This window comes from Protopterus annectens, chromosome 2.part1 (assembly GCF_019279795.1).
Source record: "Protopterus annectens isolate FY-2018-M chromosome 2.part1, PAN1.0, whole genome shotgun sequence".
Lineage (NCBI taxonomy): Eukaryota > Metazoa > Chordata > Ceratodontiformes > Protopteridae > Protopterus > Protopterus annectens.
The window spans coordinates 378,271,764-378,286,823 of record NC_056729.1 but is presented as its reverse complement, the minus strand read 5'-3'; positions in this window follow the sequence as shown (position 1 = coordinate 378,286,823).

Here is a 15,060-nt window from a genome sequence, read left to right as displayed (position 1 = left end):
GAATTAAAAAATTGTATTAGAATACCCTCTTTAAATGAATGTTTCAAACTTCTAATATATCATATAAACACATATAAAAATGTTTATATATATATATATATATATATATATATATATATATATATATATAAACTCTCCCCTCAGTACTACATAAAAAATATGTATCTATATACAATCAAAACTTTAATGTTAACATTCATTTTTTAAAAAACATAATTTTTAGGATTGTATTGTAACTGAAAAGTTTTGACAAAGAGGACAAATGAAAAGTGCTTCAAGTTAATGTGGATTAAAATTTTGGTTTCTACTACCGAGCAGTGTCTGTTTTTTGTTTTACTGTTTACAGACTGTGGTAGATGTCATTGTTCATGGTTCTGTTCTATCTGATGTTACATGCTGCTCCACTGTATGTTACCCTATCAGCTTACATGTTTGTAGGGCCATACATGCACATGTGCCATACCACAGACAGGCAGCGGACCACACTGTGTAGTGGCCCAGTATATGTAGGGTTAGTGTGTGGGTGGCACATATGAGGTTGGTGTTGAACAGATAGTCCATATACTGTAATAATATGCTAGCATGCCATATGTAGCTGTGGTTGTGTTCACATTAGTTGTGGTGATGCACTTACAGACAGGTGTATGTTACTCTGTACCTTGGCATGCCTGTAGAGCCTGCTATGTCATACAGACTGTTCTTTTTGTCAGTGTGCTTATGATGGTGTCAGTTGTGCCTTGTTATGTAACAGTCACATCCCAGTGTGTCAACTGAGGTCATTACCCCCTAAGGATTGTCTACAGAGTGTAGTTAGAGGCTGCTGAACTATACACTTGCATTACTTACCGTTGATTGCTTGGTATCCTGTGGCCCAGTCTGTCTTTACTATTGTACTACTTGATGGCCTTGGCCTGGACATCAACATTTGTTAACATTTCCGGACTACTGTATTAGTATACCTGTTTCACAGTTGCATTACTCAGTTTATATGGATGTCCATGTCTAAACAGTTTTATAACATGACATATACAACTGTAACAGTACACAAATAAAGCTTTCCCATTTATGCACACCTGTGGTGTTATAGTCTTTGATATCTCTGTGGGTATATGTTGCAGGCAATGAATGTCATTTATGTTTGTGGCTCATACAGTCTCCAGTTGGTAACGTGGTAACTGTATGAATAGTGGCTGTTCCATATTGTGTGCACATACTACATATGTAATTTAATGTACATATCTCTGGGTGTGTATGTGTAGTTACATATATATCTATATATATGTATACATATATATGTATATCTGTATCTGCATATATGTGTCTGTGTATACGTATCATAGACATGCCCATGTCATGTCTGGTGCTGGTTATGGGATATGCAACACTTGGTAGTGTATTGCAGGGGGGACGTGTTTGGCTGTTGGGGGTATACCAAGTCATACAAGATGTATATTGTTTGGGTCCTCTCAACCCCATTAACATTGCAGGTGGACATATATGTTTTTATTATTTCCCCATTGTTATCTACGGCTGTATGTCTGTATATACATACATATATATATATATATATATATATATATATATATATATATATATATGTGTATATATATCTGCTGACATATATATATATATATATATATATATATATATATATATATATATATATATATAAAACCTGCTGTATATATTTAGGCATATAGATGTAGGCATACATATCTATAGCTGCAGGCATTTGCATGTATATATGTTCATATATATTTATATATATATTTATATATATATATATATATATATATATATATATATATATATATATATATACATATATAGATATGTTGTTTCTGTTTAGATATTAATATATTTACACACATACATCTAAATGTTGGAATACATTCTCTGTACTGTTGCATGACTGGGATGGATGATATGTTTTTGAAAACATCGGGCTGTGTATATCTGGCATGGTTTAGTGGTAAATCACTTTCTCTATGGTGTGCAGGGTCCTGGATTTGAGCCTTGCAGAGGCTGTTTATTTTGTTGCTGGGCAGAACACAGGCCATTGGATACAGAGTGATTAAGGCATTTTAAAGCAATTGTAAGTGGGTTTGCACGGAGGTAAGCACTGCTAACATCCAGTTACAGTTTCCTATACTCTGTTAGCTTCTGAATTGCTTAACCTGTGCAGGCATTGCTTATCCCTGTGCAAACAGGTGTAAACCTGCCTACTGCTGCATAAAAGTGTTTACTCCCGCTTACCCTTGCACTAATTTCTTTAAAAGAAAAGAAAAAGGGGTTGATAGTAAAGTGGTGAAAAAGGGGCACAAAGATGGAATGACAGTAGGGAAAATAGCCAGGGATGTGCAGGAAGGGTGTAGGGAAGGTCCATAGCTGCCCATTTCTTCTACAGCAACAGCTGTGCATAAACACTGAATTTGGATTTAAATTTGGACACTCAAACCCCTGGGAGAGGGGTGAGGACAACAATAATATGTTGTGATGTCAATTAGACTGGATTACATGTGTCCAGTGGACATGTGTGAAATGGACAGCTACGTATGGCGCAAGATTTATTTGTGGGAACAGATTGCCCTTTTTTTTCAGGTGAGAGTGGGATGTTGGGGAGGGGTAGTAGGTATATTTGGGAAGGTAGGCTGGGTAGGTTAACAGACAAGACAAACAAGACGCATACAGGGGAGGTATATGACACATGTCAGGGGTAAACACCTTGATGGGCAGAGGTGTTGGGATATCGGAAGCCCACAAGCCCCCTAGTGGTAACAGTGAGACTGAGGTCCCCATCCATGGGCCGTCACCACTGCACCTTCACAACCCCAAAGGTGGCTGTGCTGGGGGCTGAGTCATAGAGCCAGGCTGACTCTCTAATCGTGACACGCGGCCCTTGAGCTGGTATAGAAGATCACCAAACTGCTGGTCGATCTCTCTACGCACCACAACCCCGACCTGGCGACGGGTGACAAGTGCCTGTCCGCACCCACTCCTGGGGAGTGGTGAGCCCCATTTCTTGAGGCTGTTCCACCCAAAGGTGGTGCAGGTCCAATGGACAGGGAGGTCCGGGGTTGGGCCCCAGACATGCTGGTGCCCGGTGCCACAGCCAGCTGAGGTGGGACAGGTGGGTCTGCTGGGACCGGCCTTCCCAAGCATGCTATAGTGTTTAGATTTCAAAACCCAGCCACTGGGGATGCACAAGCCAGTGCATTTCTTTGTGCCAGTCCCAAGCCCGGATAAATGGGCAGGGTTGCGTCAGGAAGGGCATCCGGCATAAAACTTCACCAAAACATTTCATGCAGACATCAAGTAACATTTTTATACTGGATTGGTCGAGGCCCGGGTTAACAACAACCACCAACAGTGCTGTTAGCCTACAGGGTGCTGGCAGAAATTGGGCTACTGTTGGCCAAAGGAGGAGAAGAGGCGGAAGACATGGCCGAAGGCAGGAATAGAGGAGAAAGGCTTGGACTGTGGTAGTGAGGGTCGGAACTTTGAATGTTGGCAGTATGACTGGCATAGGGAGAGAGCTAGCTGATATGATGGACAGAAGGAAGGTTGGTATATTGTGTGTGCAAGAGACCAGATGGAAGGGGAGTAAGGCTAGGTGTATCGGAGGTGGGTTCAAATTGTTTTATCATGGTGTGGATGGGAGGAGAAATGGCATAGGAGTTATTCTGAAGGAACAGTATGCTGAGAGTGTTTTGGAGGTGAAAAGAGTGTCGGATAGAGTGATGTTTATGAAGCTGGAAATTGATGGTGTAATGATGAATGTTGTTAGTGCATATGCTCCACAAGTTGGGTGTGCAATGGATGAGAAAGAAAAATTTTGGAGTGAATTGGATGAAGTGGTGATGACTGTACCCAAGGGTGAGAGAGTGGTGATTGGTGCAGATTTCAATGGGCATGTTGGTGAAGGGAACAGAGGGGATGAGGAAGTTATGGGTAGGTATGGTGTTAAACAAAGGAATGCAGAAGGTCAGACGGTAGTGGATTTTGTGAAAAGGATGGACATGGCTGTGGTGAATACGTATTTTAACAAGAGGGAGGCACATAGGGTGACATACAAGAGTGGAGGAAGATGCACACAGGTGGATTATATCTTATGTAGGAGGGCCAGTTTGAAGGAGATTGGAGACTGTAAAGTGGTGACCGGAGAAAGTGTAGTTAGGCAGCATAGGATAGTGGTTTGCAGGATGACGTTGGTTATCAAGAAGAGGAGGAGGAGTGTGAGGGCAGCATCAAGGATCAAATGGTGGAAATTGAAAAAGGGTAATTGTGAGGTGGAGTTCAGGGATGAGTTAAGGCAGGCACTGGGTGGCAGTGAAGAGTTACCAAATAGCTGGGTAACTACAGCAGAGCTAGTAAGGGAGATGGCTAGAAAGGTGCTTGGTATCACATATGGACAGAGGAAGGACGACAAGGAGACATGGTGGTGGAATGAGGAAGTACAGGAGAGTATACAGAGAAAGAGGTTGGCAAAGAAGAAGTGGGATTGTCAGAGAGATGAAGAAAGTAGACAGGAGTATAAGGAGATGAGGTGCATGGCAAAGAGAGAGGTGGTAAAGGCTAAGGATAAGGCATATGAAGAGTTGTATGAAAGGTTGAACACTAAGGAGTGAGAAAAAGACCTGTACCAATTGGCTAGACAGAGGAACCGAGCTAGGAAAGATGTGCAGCAGGTAAAGGTGATAAAGGATAATGAGGGAAACATACTCAGAAGTGAGGAGAGCTTGTTGAGGAGATGGAAAGAGTACTTTGAGGGGTTGATGAATGAAGAGAATGAGAGGGAGAGAAGGTTGGATGATGTAGGGATAGTGAATCATGAAGTACAATGGATTAGCAAGGAGGAAGTAAGAATAGCTATGAAGAGAATGAAGAATGGAAAGGCTGTTGGCCCAGATGACATACCTGTGGAAGCATGGAGGTGTTTAGGTGAAATGGCAGTGGAGTTTTTAATCAGATTGTTTAATGACATCTTGGAAAGTGAGAGGATGCCTGAGGAATGGAGAAAAAGTGTTTTGGTACCGATTTTTAAGAATAAGGGTGATGTGCAGAGCTGTAGTAACTACAGAGGGATTAAATTGATCAGTCACAGCATGAAGTTATGGGAAAGAGTAGTGGAAGCAAGGTTAAGAAGGGACGAGATGATTAGTGATCAGCAGTATGGTTTCATGCCAGGAAAGAGCACTACAGATGCGATCTTTGCTCTGAGAGTGTTGATGGAGAAGTACAGAGAATGTCGGAAGGAGTTGCATTGTGTTTTTGTAGACTTAGAGAAAGCATATGACAGGGTGCCTAGAGAGGAGTTGTGGTACTGTATGAGGAAGTCAGGAGTGTCAGAAAAGTATGTAAGAGTGGTACAGGATATGTACGAGGGCAGTGTGACAGCGGTGAGGTCTGCAGTGGGAGTGACGGATGCGTTTAAGGTGGAGGTGGGGTTACATCAAGGATCAGCTCTGAGCCCTTTCTTATTTGCAATGGTGATGGACAGGTTGACAGACGAGATCAGACAGGAGTCCCCGTGGACTATGATGTTTGCAGATGACATTGTAATCTGTAGTGAGAGTAGGGAACAGGTGGAGGAGACCCTGGAGAGATGGAGATGTGCTCTAGAGAGAAGAGGAATGAAGGTCAGCAGGACTAAGACAGAATATATGTGTGTGAATGAGAGGGAGGATAGAGGAATGGTGAGGATGCAAGGAGTAGAGGTGGCGAAGGTGGATGAGTTTAAATACTTGGGTCCAATAGTTCAGAGTAACGGTGAGTGTGGAAGAGAGGTGAAGAAGAGAGTACAGGCAGGATGGAGTGGGTGGAGAAGTGTGTCAGGAGTGATTTGTGACAGATGAGTACCTGTAAGAGTGAAAGGGAAGGTCTACAAGAGGGTAGTGAGACCAGATATGTTAAATGGGTTGGAGACAGTGGCATTGACAAAAAGGCAGGAGTTTGAGCTGGATGTGGCAGAATTAAAGATGTTAAGATTTGCACTGGGTGTGACGAGGGTGGACAGGATTAGGAATAAGTATATTAGAGGGTCAGCCCAGGTTGGAAGGCTTGGAGACAAAGCCAGAGAGGCACAATTACATTGGTTTGGACATGTGCTGAGGAGGGATGCTGAGTATATTGGAAAAAAGATGCTAAGGATGAAGCTACCAGGTAACAGGAAAAGAGGAAGGCCTAAGATAAGGTTTATGGATGTGGTGAGAGAGGACATGCAGGTGGTTGGTGTGACAGAGCAAGATGCAGAGGACAGGAAGAAATGGAAACAGGTGATCTACTGTGGCGACCCCTAGCGGGAACAGCCGAAAGAAGATGATGATGATGTGGGTTAGTAATAGTCATCACATTCCAGTGTTAGGTATAACAGCATGCATCGATATTCCCATTAACCCAGACACCAGATATGTAACAGCTGCATAGCAAACAGAACACATGCATATATGGGACCACAGTGGTGATAAGTACAGCATGCAGGTACATTGATGGCACCATGCCACCAATGTTAGAATAATTCAATATAGCACGTTCATGGGAACCATGAAAATATTTATCAAACAATTGGACATTATCAGAGTCATTGCATACCAGTTGGGGTGGGTATGTTGATTATTGTTGGAGATGTGGTGGGGGGGGAGATGTCAATTAACCACTAGTATATTCCTGTAGTCCACATTACTTTCCTAGTCAGTGCTGTTATCTGTACCTTACACGTCTTACTACACTACCCTATAGCCTTAGTTTGGAGAGTGATATGGCTGTCATCATTACACATGAACCAGTTTTACCTGCAGTATACACCTCTTACCTGGTATACCTGTGGAGGGAATGTTTGTTAACACTAACTAGCTGTTTCTACACATACTGCCAGATTCTGGGTTGATGTTTTGCACATAGCTATCCACCTCTTTCTGCAAAAACTATGGCCATGTGTTGACCACATGCTGGTGTGCTGGGACATATCTAAAATATTGTCCTCTTCCACCTTTAGTGACCTGACACACACATATACATGCTTTCCTACACAGTTATATTATGTAGCACAGTGTGGGTGACAGTGACCAGTAATACTTTATTATTCAGAGAAACTTCAACACTCACAATTCCCTACAATACCAGAGTGAACAGTACCAGTACAGGTTATAATGGTCTATATTTCTCAGCACAGTGTTTGTATCCAACATACCTGTGGGAACAATGTTTATTAGCACTACATGACTGTTGCCACACAGAGTTCCGGATTACACATTAGTATTATGCACATACATTTCACTGTGTTACTGTACACACTCTGGTCACAGCTTGACAACATGGGAGTGTAGATAGTACATACTTGAAATATTACTCTCCTAACAGTTTTGGGGGTTGCTACTGTGACAGGTGTATTCTCATGATGTTTGACAATCACTTATATTCCTTGTTTGCTGGCTAAACATCTGGGATCATCCCACAGACTTACCAGGGGGACAGGGAGACAGGCAGCAGATATGGGCACATATACTGGACATTCTGGCCTCATCTGTGCAGTTGTGGGTTATGAATCTGTACGCAGCCTAAATCCACTCTCAGGATTCAGACCATGGCTGTGTCTGCTACAACTTAAACACTGTCCATCACAGTTGTGTCTGCTATATAGATATTGCTGTATGTCTACTATCTGCTTTCTGTCTTATTAATCCCCTGTGCTTTTGCATTCTGACCATGTATTACGACACTCATATACAGATTTCCTAGACAATTACATGTTGAAAGGACAGTGTGGGCAACAGTGATGTGTAATACCTCATTATTCAGAGCAACTGCATATCATTCTTGTATGTCTGGGCACAGTGTTGGTATCTGATAGACCCGTGGGAGGAATGTTTATTAGCACTACATGAATGTTCCCACACACAGTACCAGATTCCACATTACTATTATGCCCATACATCTCACTCTGTTACTGTACACACTCTGACCACAGCTTGACAAGTTGGGGTGTAAATGGGACATACGTGGCTTCTTACTCACATAAGGTATTGGGGAGTTGCTAGTGTGCCAGCTTTGTTCTCATAGCTGTGTGTCAATCAGTTGTATTTCCTGTTTGCTGCCTGTATATCTGGGATCATCCCACTGATTTCCCAGGGGGACAGGTTGATAGGCAACAATATGGGCCACTTTAATAGACATTCTGGACATATATGTACAGGTGTGGGGTATGATTCTGTATGCAGACTACTACCACTGGCAGGATTCTAACCATGGCTGTGTGTGCTAAACAAACAACAGTTCACATTTCAGTTGCATGTGCTATTCATTTTTTGTTGTCTGTATTTTTCCTGTTTACTGTCTATGTGTCTCTCAGTTGTACTAAATGGCCTCTGGGGATTACACCTGTCATATACAGGCATTCCTACACATTCAATTTATGGTGCATGGTGTGGGTAACAGTGCTTAATACTATAGTACTATTACATGATTGCATGTATACATTACTGTATGATACCAGGATATATACATACAGTCCAGCAGTTAGACCTGTTCTGTCAGGCTATTACACTTTTATTGACTTACAAACAATATGATACTCTTCCTGCCATATTCTCTAGTGTATGCAGTACTTGCCTTGAATAATACAGGTTTTATACAAGCAATTAATTTACTACTTCTTTTATTTTTATTTCCTGTGACAGTAAATGCATGAGTATTACTGACCTGCCTCATGTCGCAACCTCGCCAGGTGACTGATGTGGGCCTCCTGGTTTCTATTGCAGCTGTGGGGGACATAAGAGGAATATTTAGCCATACCTATCCATGATATACCTGAGCTGGCAATTATTACACACATACTGAGGTGATACACATGGCTGGAACATCCCCTGATGCTCTAGCCTCTTGGAGCCACTCCTCCAAGAGGTCCCCCTTACACCACTTCAGGTCAGCATAGTGGTGCCTGACCTGTTCACCAGTTCAGGGTATGCCAGTGGCACTGGTGAGGTCACAGGCAAGATGGTCCCAGGCATCTGCCTTATATTGGGAGCCCTGGTACTGGCCCTGCAGCAGTCACTGATCATGGTCTTTGACAAGGAGTCCTGGCATGACCTTGGAATCCTGGATGCACCAGTGCTGCACCTGAGAGTGCACACCTTCTCCCCTTACTTGCATATTGCCTGCAAGGGGAAGCTATAACCACTTATGAGATGTATTCTCGCCTCTTGTATTTAAGTAGGGCCGATTTCCCACACTTTTCTGTGATTGGCCAGTTTTGAAAAGGCTAAGCTATGGGCAAACCTGCTTAACTAAGGTTGACATTGTTTAAAGGGGTATAACACTGGGCACATTGAGTTAGCTGGCCTACACATTGCTTACACCTCCTAAGCTAGCTTGTGCAATGCTTAGCATTGCTTACATTAGACTTTGCATTATTTTTTTTTTTGGCATTGATTTCTTATTCATTACATCTTCTATGTCTGCCTGGTATCCATGATTAATGTGTATGTATACTCTATGGGGTCCTTGTGTTTTATTGGGGACTTCATCACTCTATTACAATTACACCTCACTTCTGGGCTTATTGCTGTACTTCAGTTCACATATTTATTTTATCTAGTTGGTTATGGAACATATGACTGTATACTGATTCCTTTCACAGGTTCAGTTTGGTTTTACTATGGTGAGGACATGTTTGCTGATACCTCACTCTTCTGTATTTCTGTGATGGCTTGGTGGTTAACTACTGTGACTATGGTGCATAGGGTCCTGAGTTCGAGACCTGCATGATTGTTTATTTTGTTGATGGGCAGAACAAGGGCCATTGGATATAGAGTGATTAAAGCACTTCTGAGCAGTTGTAAGTGGGTTTGCATGATGGTAAGCACTGCTAACCTGCTGTTACATCTGCTTACAGAGAGGTAGCTTTAGAATTGCTTAACCAGTGTAGGCATTGCTTACCGCCACACAAATGGGCTTCAGCCTGCTTACTAGTGCTTAAATATGTTTACTACTGCTTATTTGTGCTTAAACCTGTTTACTAGTGCCTTATTCATTATGAAACTGACACCTCACATGTGCATTTACTGCAGTACTCCAGTTCATGATATATGTTATTTAGTGGGTTATGCAACATAAATATTGGTCATGACGTGCTTTGCCATGAGATATGCTGCAGTGGGACTCGAACCAGGAATGCCTGCTCGTAAGGCGAATTTTGTGCCCACTACACTATTGCTATGCTGCTTCATTTGCATATATCTTCCTTGTTATCCTCTGCAGCAATTTAGGCTGCATTAACCATAGCTAATCAATGGGCACACCCGCGTACCTACGGTTAGCTTTAATCGGATTTTTATAAAAAATAAAGAGTTTCTTCATTTTATGTATGTATACTGTTGCTGTTGTACACAACGGGGACTGTTGGTGGGGATATGCGGTCACCTATGAACAGTCTTGCTCATTGCATACCCCTTTCTGCTGTTCTTCATTCCAGGGGTGTGTATATTCTGAGATCTCTGCTCTCAAACACGCCCCCTGCACTCTTACATGTTTAATACTACATGTAAGCCTAGGAGCTCAGGCAGCGGGCCTCATTATCATGCATGGCGCACTGCCGTCCTGCTCCTAAATGGCCACCTCCATGCATGACTAAGCTAGTCCTGCATGGAGGATTAGTAAATCTTGGGGTATAACTTTTCTTTAGAATTTATAAAGTTAATTAAAAAGCTCTAAGAAAATTCTTTTTCCTTAGTTAAAATTGGCTGTTTCATATCTAGTCCTTTCAAGATATTGAGAGATATGAAACAAGGTTGCACTTTGTCCCCTTTAATTTTTGCCCTTGCCTCAGAGCCATTTGCAAATTATATACAAAATAATAAGAACATTATAGGTTATAAACTTACAAGTGATATCTCCCCCAAGATCCAACTTTTTGCAGATGATTTTTTACTAATATGTAGAGATATTGAAACCTCACTAGATGGTTTAGTTTGTGCCCTGAATTTATTTGAAAGTATATCTAGATTAAAATGTAATCATAAAATCCCAAATGCTCTTAGTAAACAAGGAAGTCACTTCCAAATCAAAACTTACACCCACTTCAATTGGGACAATTTGCATATTAAGTACCTAGGTATTTCTATTGACTCTAACATTTAAAAGACAGTTTCAGCTAATTATCAACTTCTAATTAATTCAATTATATACCTAACAGACAACTGGAATAGTTTTTTTCATTTGAGGACAGACTAACCTTAATCAAAATGATAATTTTACCTAAAATTCTATTTGTTAGTCAGTCATTAATCATCCCCACTCAAAAAACTGTTAAAAGTATAAGCAATATCCTGCTCAAGTTTCTCTGGTTTCCTAAAAACCTAGAATATGTCTACAATGGGACACTCCAAGCTGGGACGAGGGATGTATTGCATTTCCCAACACAGAACATAGAATTATATATAAATGCAGTAATTATTAACACTGTCTTTTTATGGATCAGTAATTCATATACATCTTATTTGAAGTCAATACATGCAATTATATTACTAGACAACAATGAAACACTATTTGAACCTTTTTATTTGTATAGATAGAAAAAACAACAAAGTCAGAACGCTTTAGTCCTCAGTGTCATGAGATGCCAACCTCATTTGTATAGATAGGAAAGTTTTTCTACAGCTAATTAAAATATATTTGCAAAATAATAAACAGAAACTAACAACTTTTCTTCATTAACTAAATATTATTGAATTTTAAAAGATTTATGTATTGCAGTCACTTAATCAAGAATTTAATCATATTCATATTTCCAATTGCCTTTACTAGTGAATGTATAATTTATTATGATGCTAAGAAAATATTAGATTTCAAAAAGGGTAATTTGCTGTATTGGCATCAGTTCCTGTCAACAAATAATTCACATAGCTGATTACTTAATAGCTAGATATACCCCGGGATTCATGAAGCTCGGCGCAAGGCCGGCGTAAGGGCTGCGCCGGCGGTGCAGTGAATAGCGTAGTAGCGCCATATGCATATTAATGAGTGCGCGCAACCACAGACACGTCGTAGTGTCGTGGCGAGCCCAAGTAGGATGCGTCCGGAGGCGTGTCTATGCCGGCATGCGGTGAGCAACCTAATGTGCTGACTGCCACGGTCCGCCCATAATAGTAATGGCAGCAGCCAGGGCTCGTGCAGAATGAAACGCACGTAGATTATGCAACATAGTACCCGTCCCAACTAAACGGAGAAGCAAATACAACCCACGAAGGCTTAAGTGTACCCGTCCAAGGAGCAAAGGATACGCATGAGACCGCATTTGTCCCGCAATGCACCGTCAGTGGTTATACTCAGAGAAGGTGTACCGCAGCATGTCAGCGTGCCGCACCGACATAGGAGTAGCGACTAAGGTTACCACCTGTCCCACTTTGCGAGGGGCAGTCCCTCTATGGGCAGTTGTGTCCCTGCAAAAATCGAAAAAATGGAAAATGACCTGAGATTCCCTGCCAAAAATATTCCCGCAATATACATGTAATAGTAGCATAAAACATATAATTTGTATATGAAACACATACATGGCATAAGAAACTGAATAAGGAACCCAAATGCTAACAGAATAAGCATATAGTATGGCAAACAAGTGAAGTTCTGTCAACTCCACTTGCCGTGGGTATGTGTTGTCCTGCAAAATCCGAGGTTTCCACAAAACATGTCCCACTATGGGCATTGGAAAAGGTGCCAACCATAATGGTCACAAGCAGTAGTGAGAGTACATAGCCGGGTAGCTGTGTTGACATAACAACAGGAAGGAACCAAGATACCTTAAACACAGGCAAACATGTGCATAGCAACATATCCCGCACCCAGCAACGTCTCTGTCGCATACACTGGATGGCGTATGTTGAAGTGTAATATCCAGAAGCAGAACCCATGCATTCAGATGTAATACACAATAGCCTCATTGTAGCATGTAAGTCCCACCCATGTACACCTGTGCACCCAAACCTGCTAGCATCCGTGTGCAGCTATACACCTACACACAATGTGCATACCTGAAATGTGGTAAGATGTTTGTGTTAGGCAGTGCCACGCGGGCAAATCATTACCCACATGTCACCAACCCACCCCAGGTACAGATATGGAAATGGCTGCATGTGAATGTGTCTGCAGAATGTGTACATCCCGCATGTGGTATGTACCTGTCCAAACCATATAGGTTTGCATACGACATGGTGCACATAACTGTACACATGTGGACAAGTCGGGTTGTTGAACCACCGCATCGATGATTAGCTATGCAGAGAAGTCGAACACATATAGCGAACACGTGCCTACCAAACAGGACGTCCTAACAGGGTGCTACAGGCAAAGAAGGGGAAGGTGGGACATCACATGTGGAGAGTAGTGTTGCCGGACGGCCAAATACACACGGTCAAGGTAAGGGCGGAACAACATGCATATGGCGGATGGATGTTGTTCAAAAATATACATATAGAAACACATATGAAGTGCCAGTTCAGACTAAAATACTATATAATGCATTGAATTGTACCGTACAATATGGCAGTAGAACTGATCATGCATGTAATTGGTGAAGCTAAGCTGTAGTGTGATGGAATTCTGACCCTGGCAGTAACCAGTACAGCAGGCTTATGTCTCTCAGCATTAATTATCTGCTGGGTTACAGAAAGATAAATGTATGTACATGCATAACATCACCCCTTCCCTGAGGAGGATGGCCTTGTGAGCTCTATCGAAGATAAGAGTACAACTCCTTACCAGAGACAAAGCAACGTGTTAAGAAATGAACTGACTACTGTATCGGAACAGTCCAGGGTCCTTGAAACAGCTACAATCACAGAAGGACACTGTAATTGACCAGGTGCCTTGCAAGGCTGTGTTATTCTCATGGGAAAACATTTTAAAAGCACGACCTCAGCACCCACGTATGTATAGACTATTGCGGACCATAGTGATGGAAATGCCCTGTGACCGACCACGTCAGTAAGGTGGGCAAAAGCTGATTGTAAACACTATATAAAGAAATTGCTTACTGTATAGAGTCAGACAAAACTCTCATACTTGGACTGTATATTATTTTGCCTGCCTGTGTACACTACTAAAACGTTGTGAACCCGAGCCTCCTGTGTTATTGACTGTCACTTAGAAAAGCCTACTGATAACTACAGTCTGGTTTTAACAACTTATTTGACATTGTGATCCTTCTTAGCGAATTCCTTGGTAAGCTACAGGTCAGAGTGCATGGGTGGTTAGACATCTGCGCAGGAGAATTTGCCTAAATGGTTCTTCTTGAATGAAAGACCTCCGACTGAATTGTTGTGTGTAAAGAGGCTGTCTACTGTCTGATCTGTGGCTGAAAAGTGGAAAACTGGATCCCAAGAAGAAAACGTGCACTCATAAACAGGAGGCTCAGGTAAGGAGGGTTTGCCTCTTTGTGTCTATTGTAGATCAGGGACCAGACTACATTGTATTTCTGTTAACAGTTGTGATAGCAGGTCGAAGACCAATCCAAATAGTGTTAAATCTGGACATAGGTCAGGGGAACACAGAGCAGAGTAAACAGTCATTGTAGACACTACAGTGGATACAGGGAAGGAGATACCATGTGGTACGAGAGAAGGGTACGTAACAGTCGTGTAGAGGATATGGGAGATTAGTGAACAAACACATCATGTGATCCGCATTTGATGGGTGACGTGAAGTATATGCAATCGCAGAGAGCACATAATGTGAGATATTCTGCAAAATGGGGTAATAAATATGACATTGATGGTATATTAGACAAAATATAGTTACTGAAACATTGTAATCTCTGAAAATGTGATGCACATGTTTTAGGGTAACCACCTGTCCCACCCTGTGAGGGACAGTCCCTCTTTGGCCAGTTGTGTCCTGCAAACAAACCGAACAAATGGCAAATGTCCTGATATCTCAGGACAAAGATTTCCCAGATATCGTTTCAAATGGTAGCATAAAACAGTAATTTTGTATCTGGAACAACAAAATATCATAATAAACAGAATAAGCAACTGAAATACTACAAGAATTGGTAGCTCTCCTGGCAAAAAA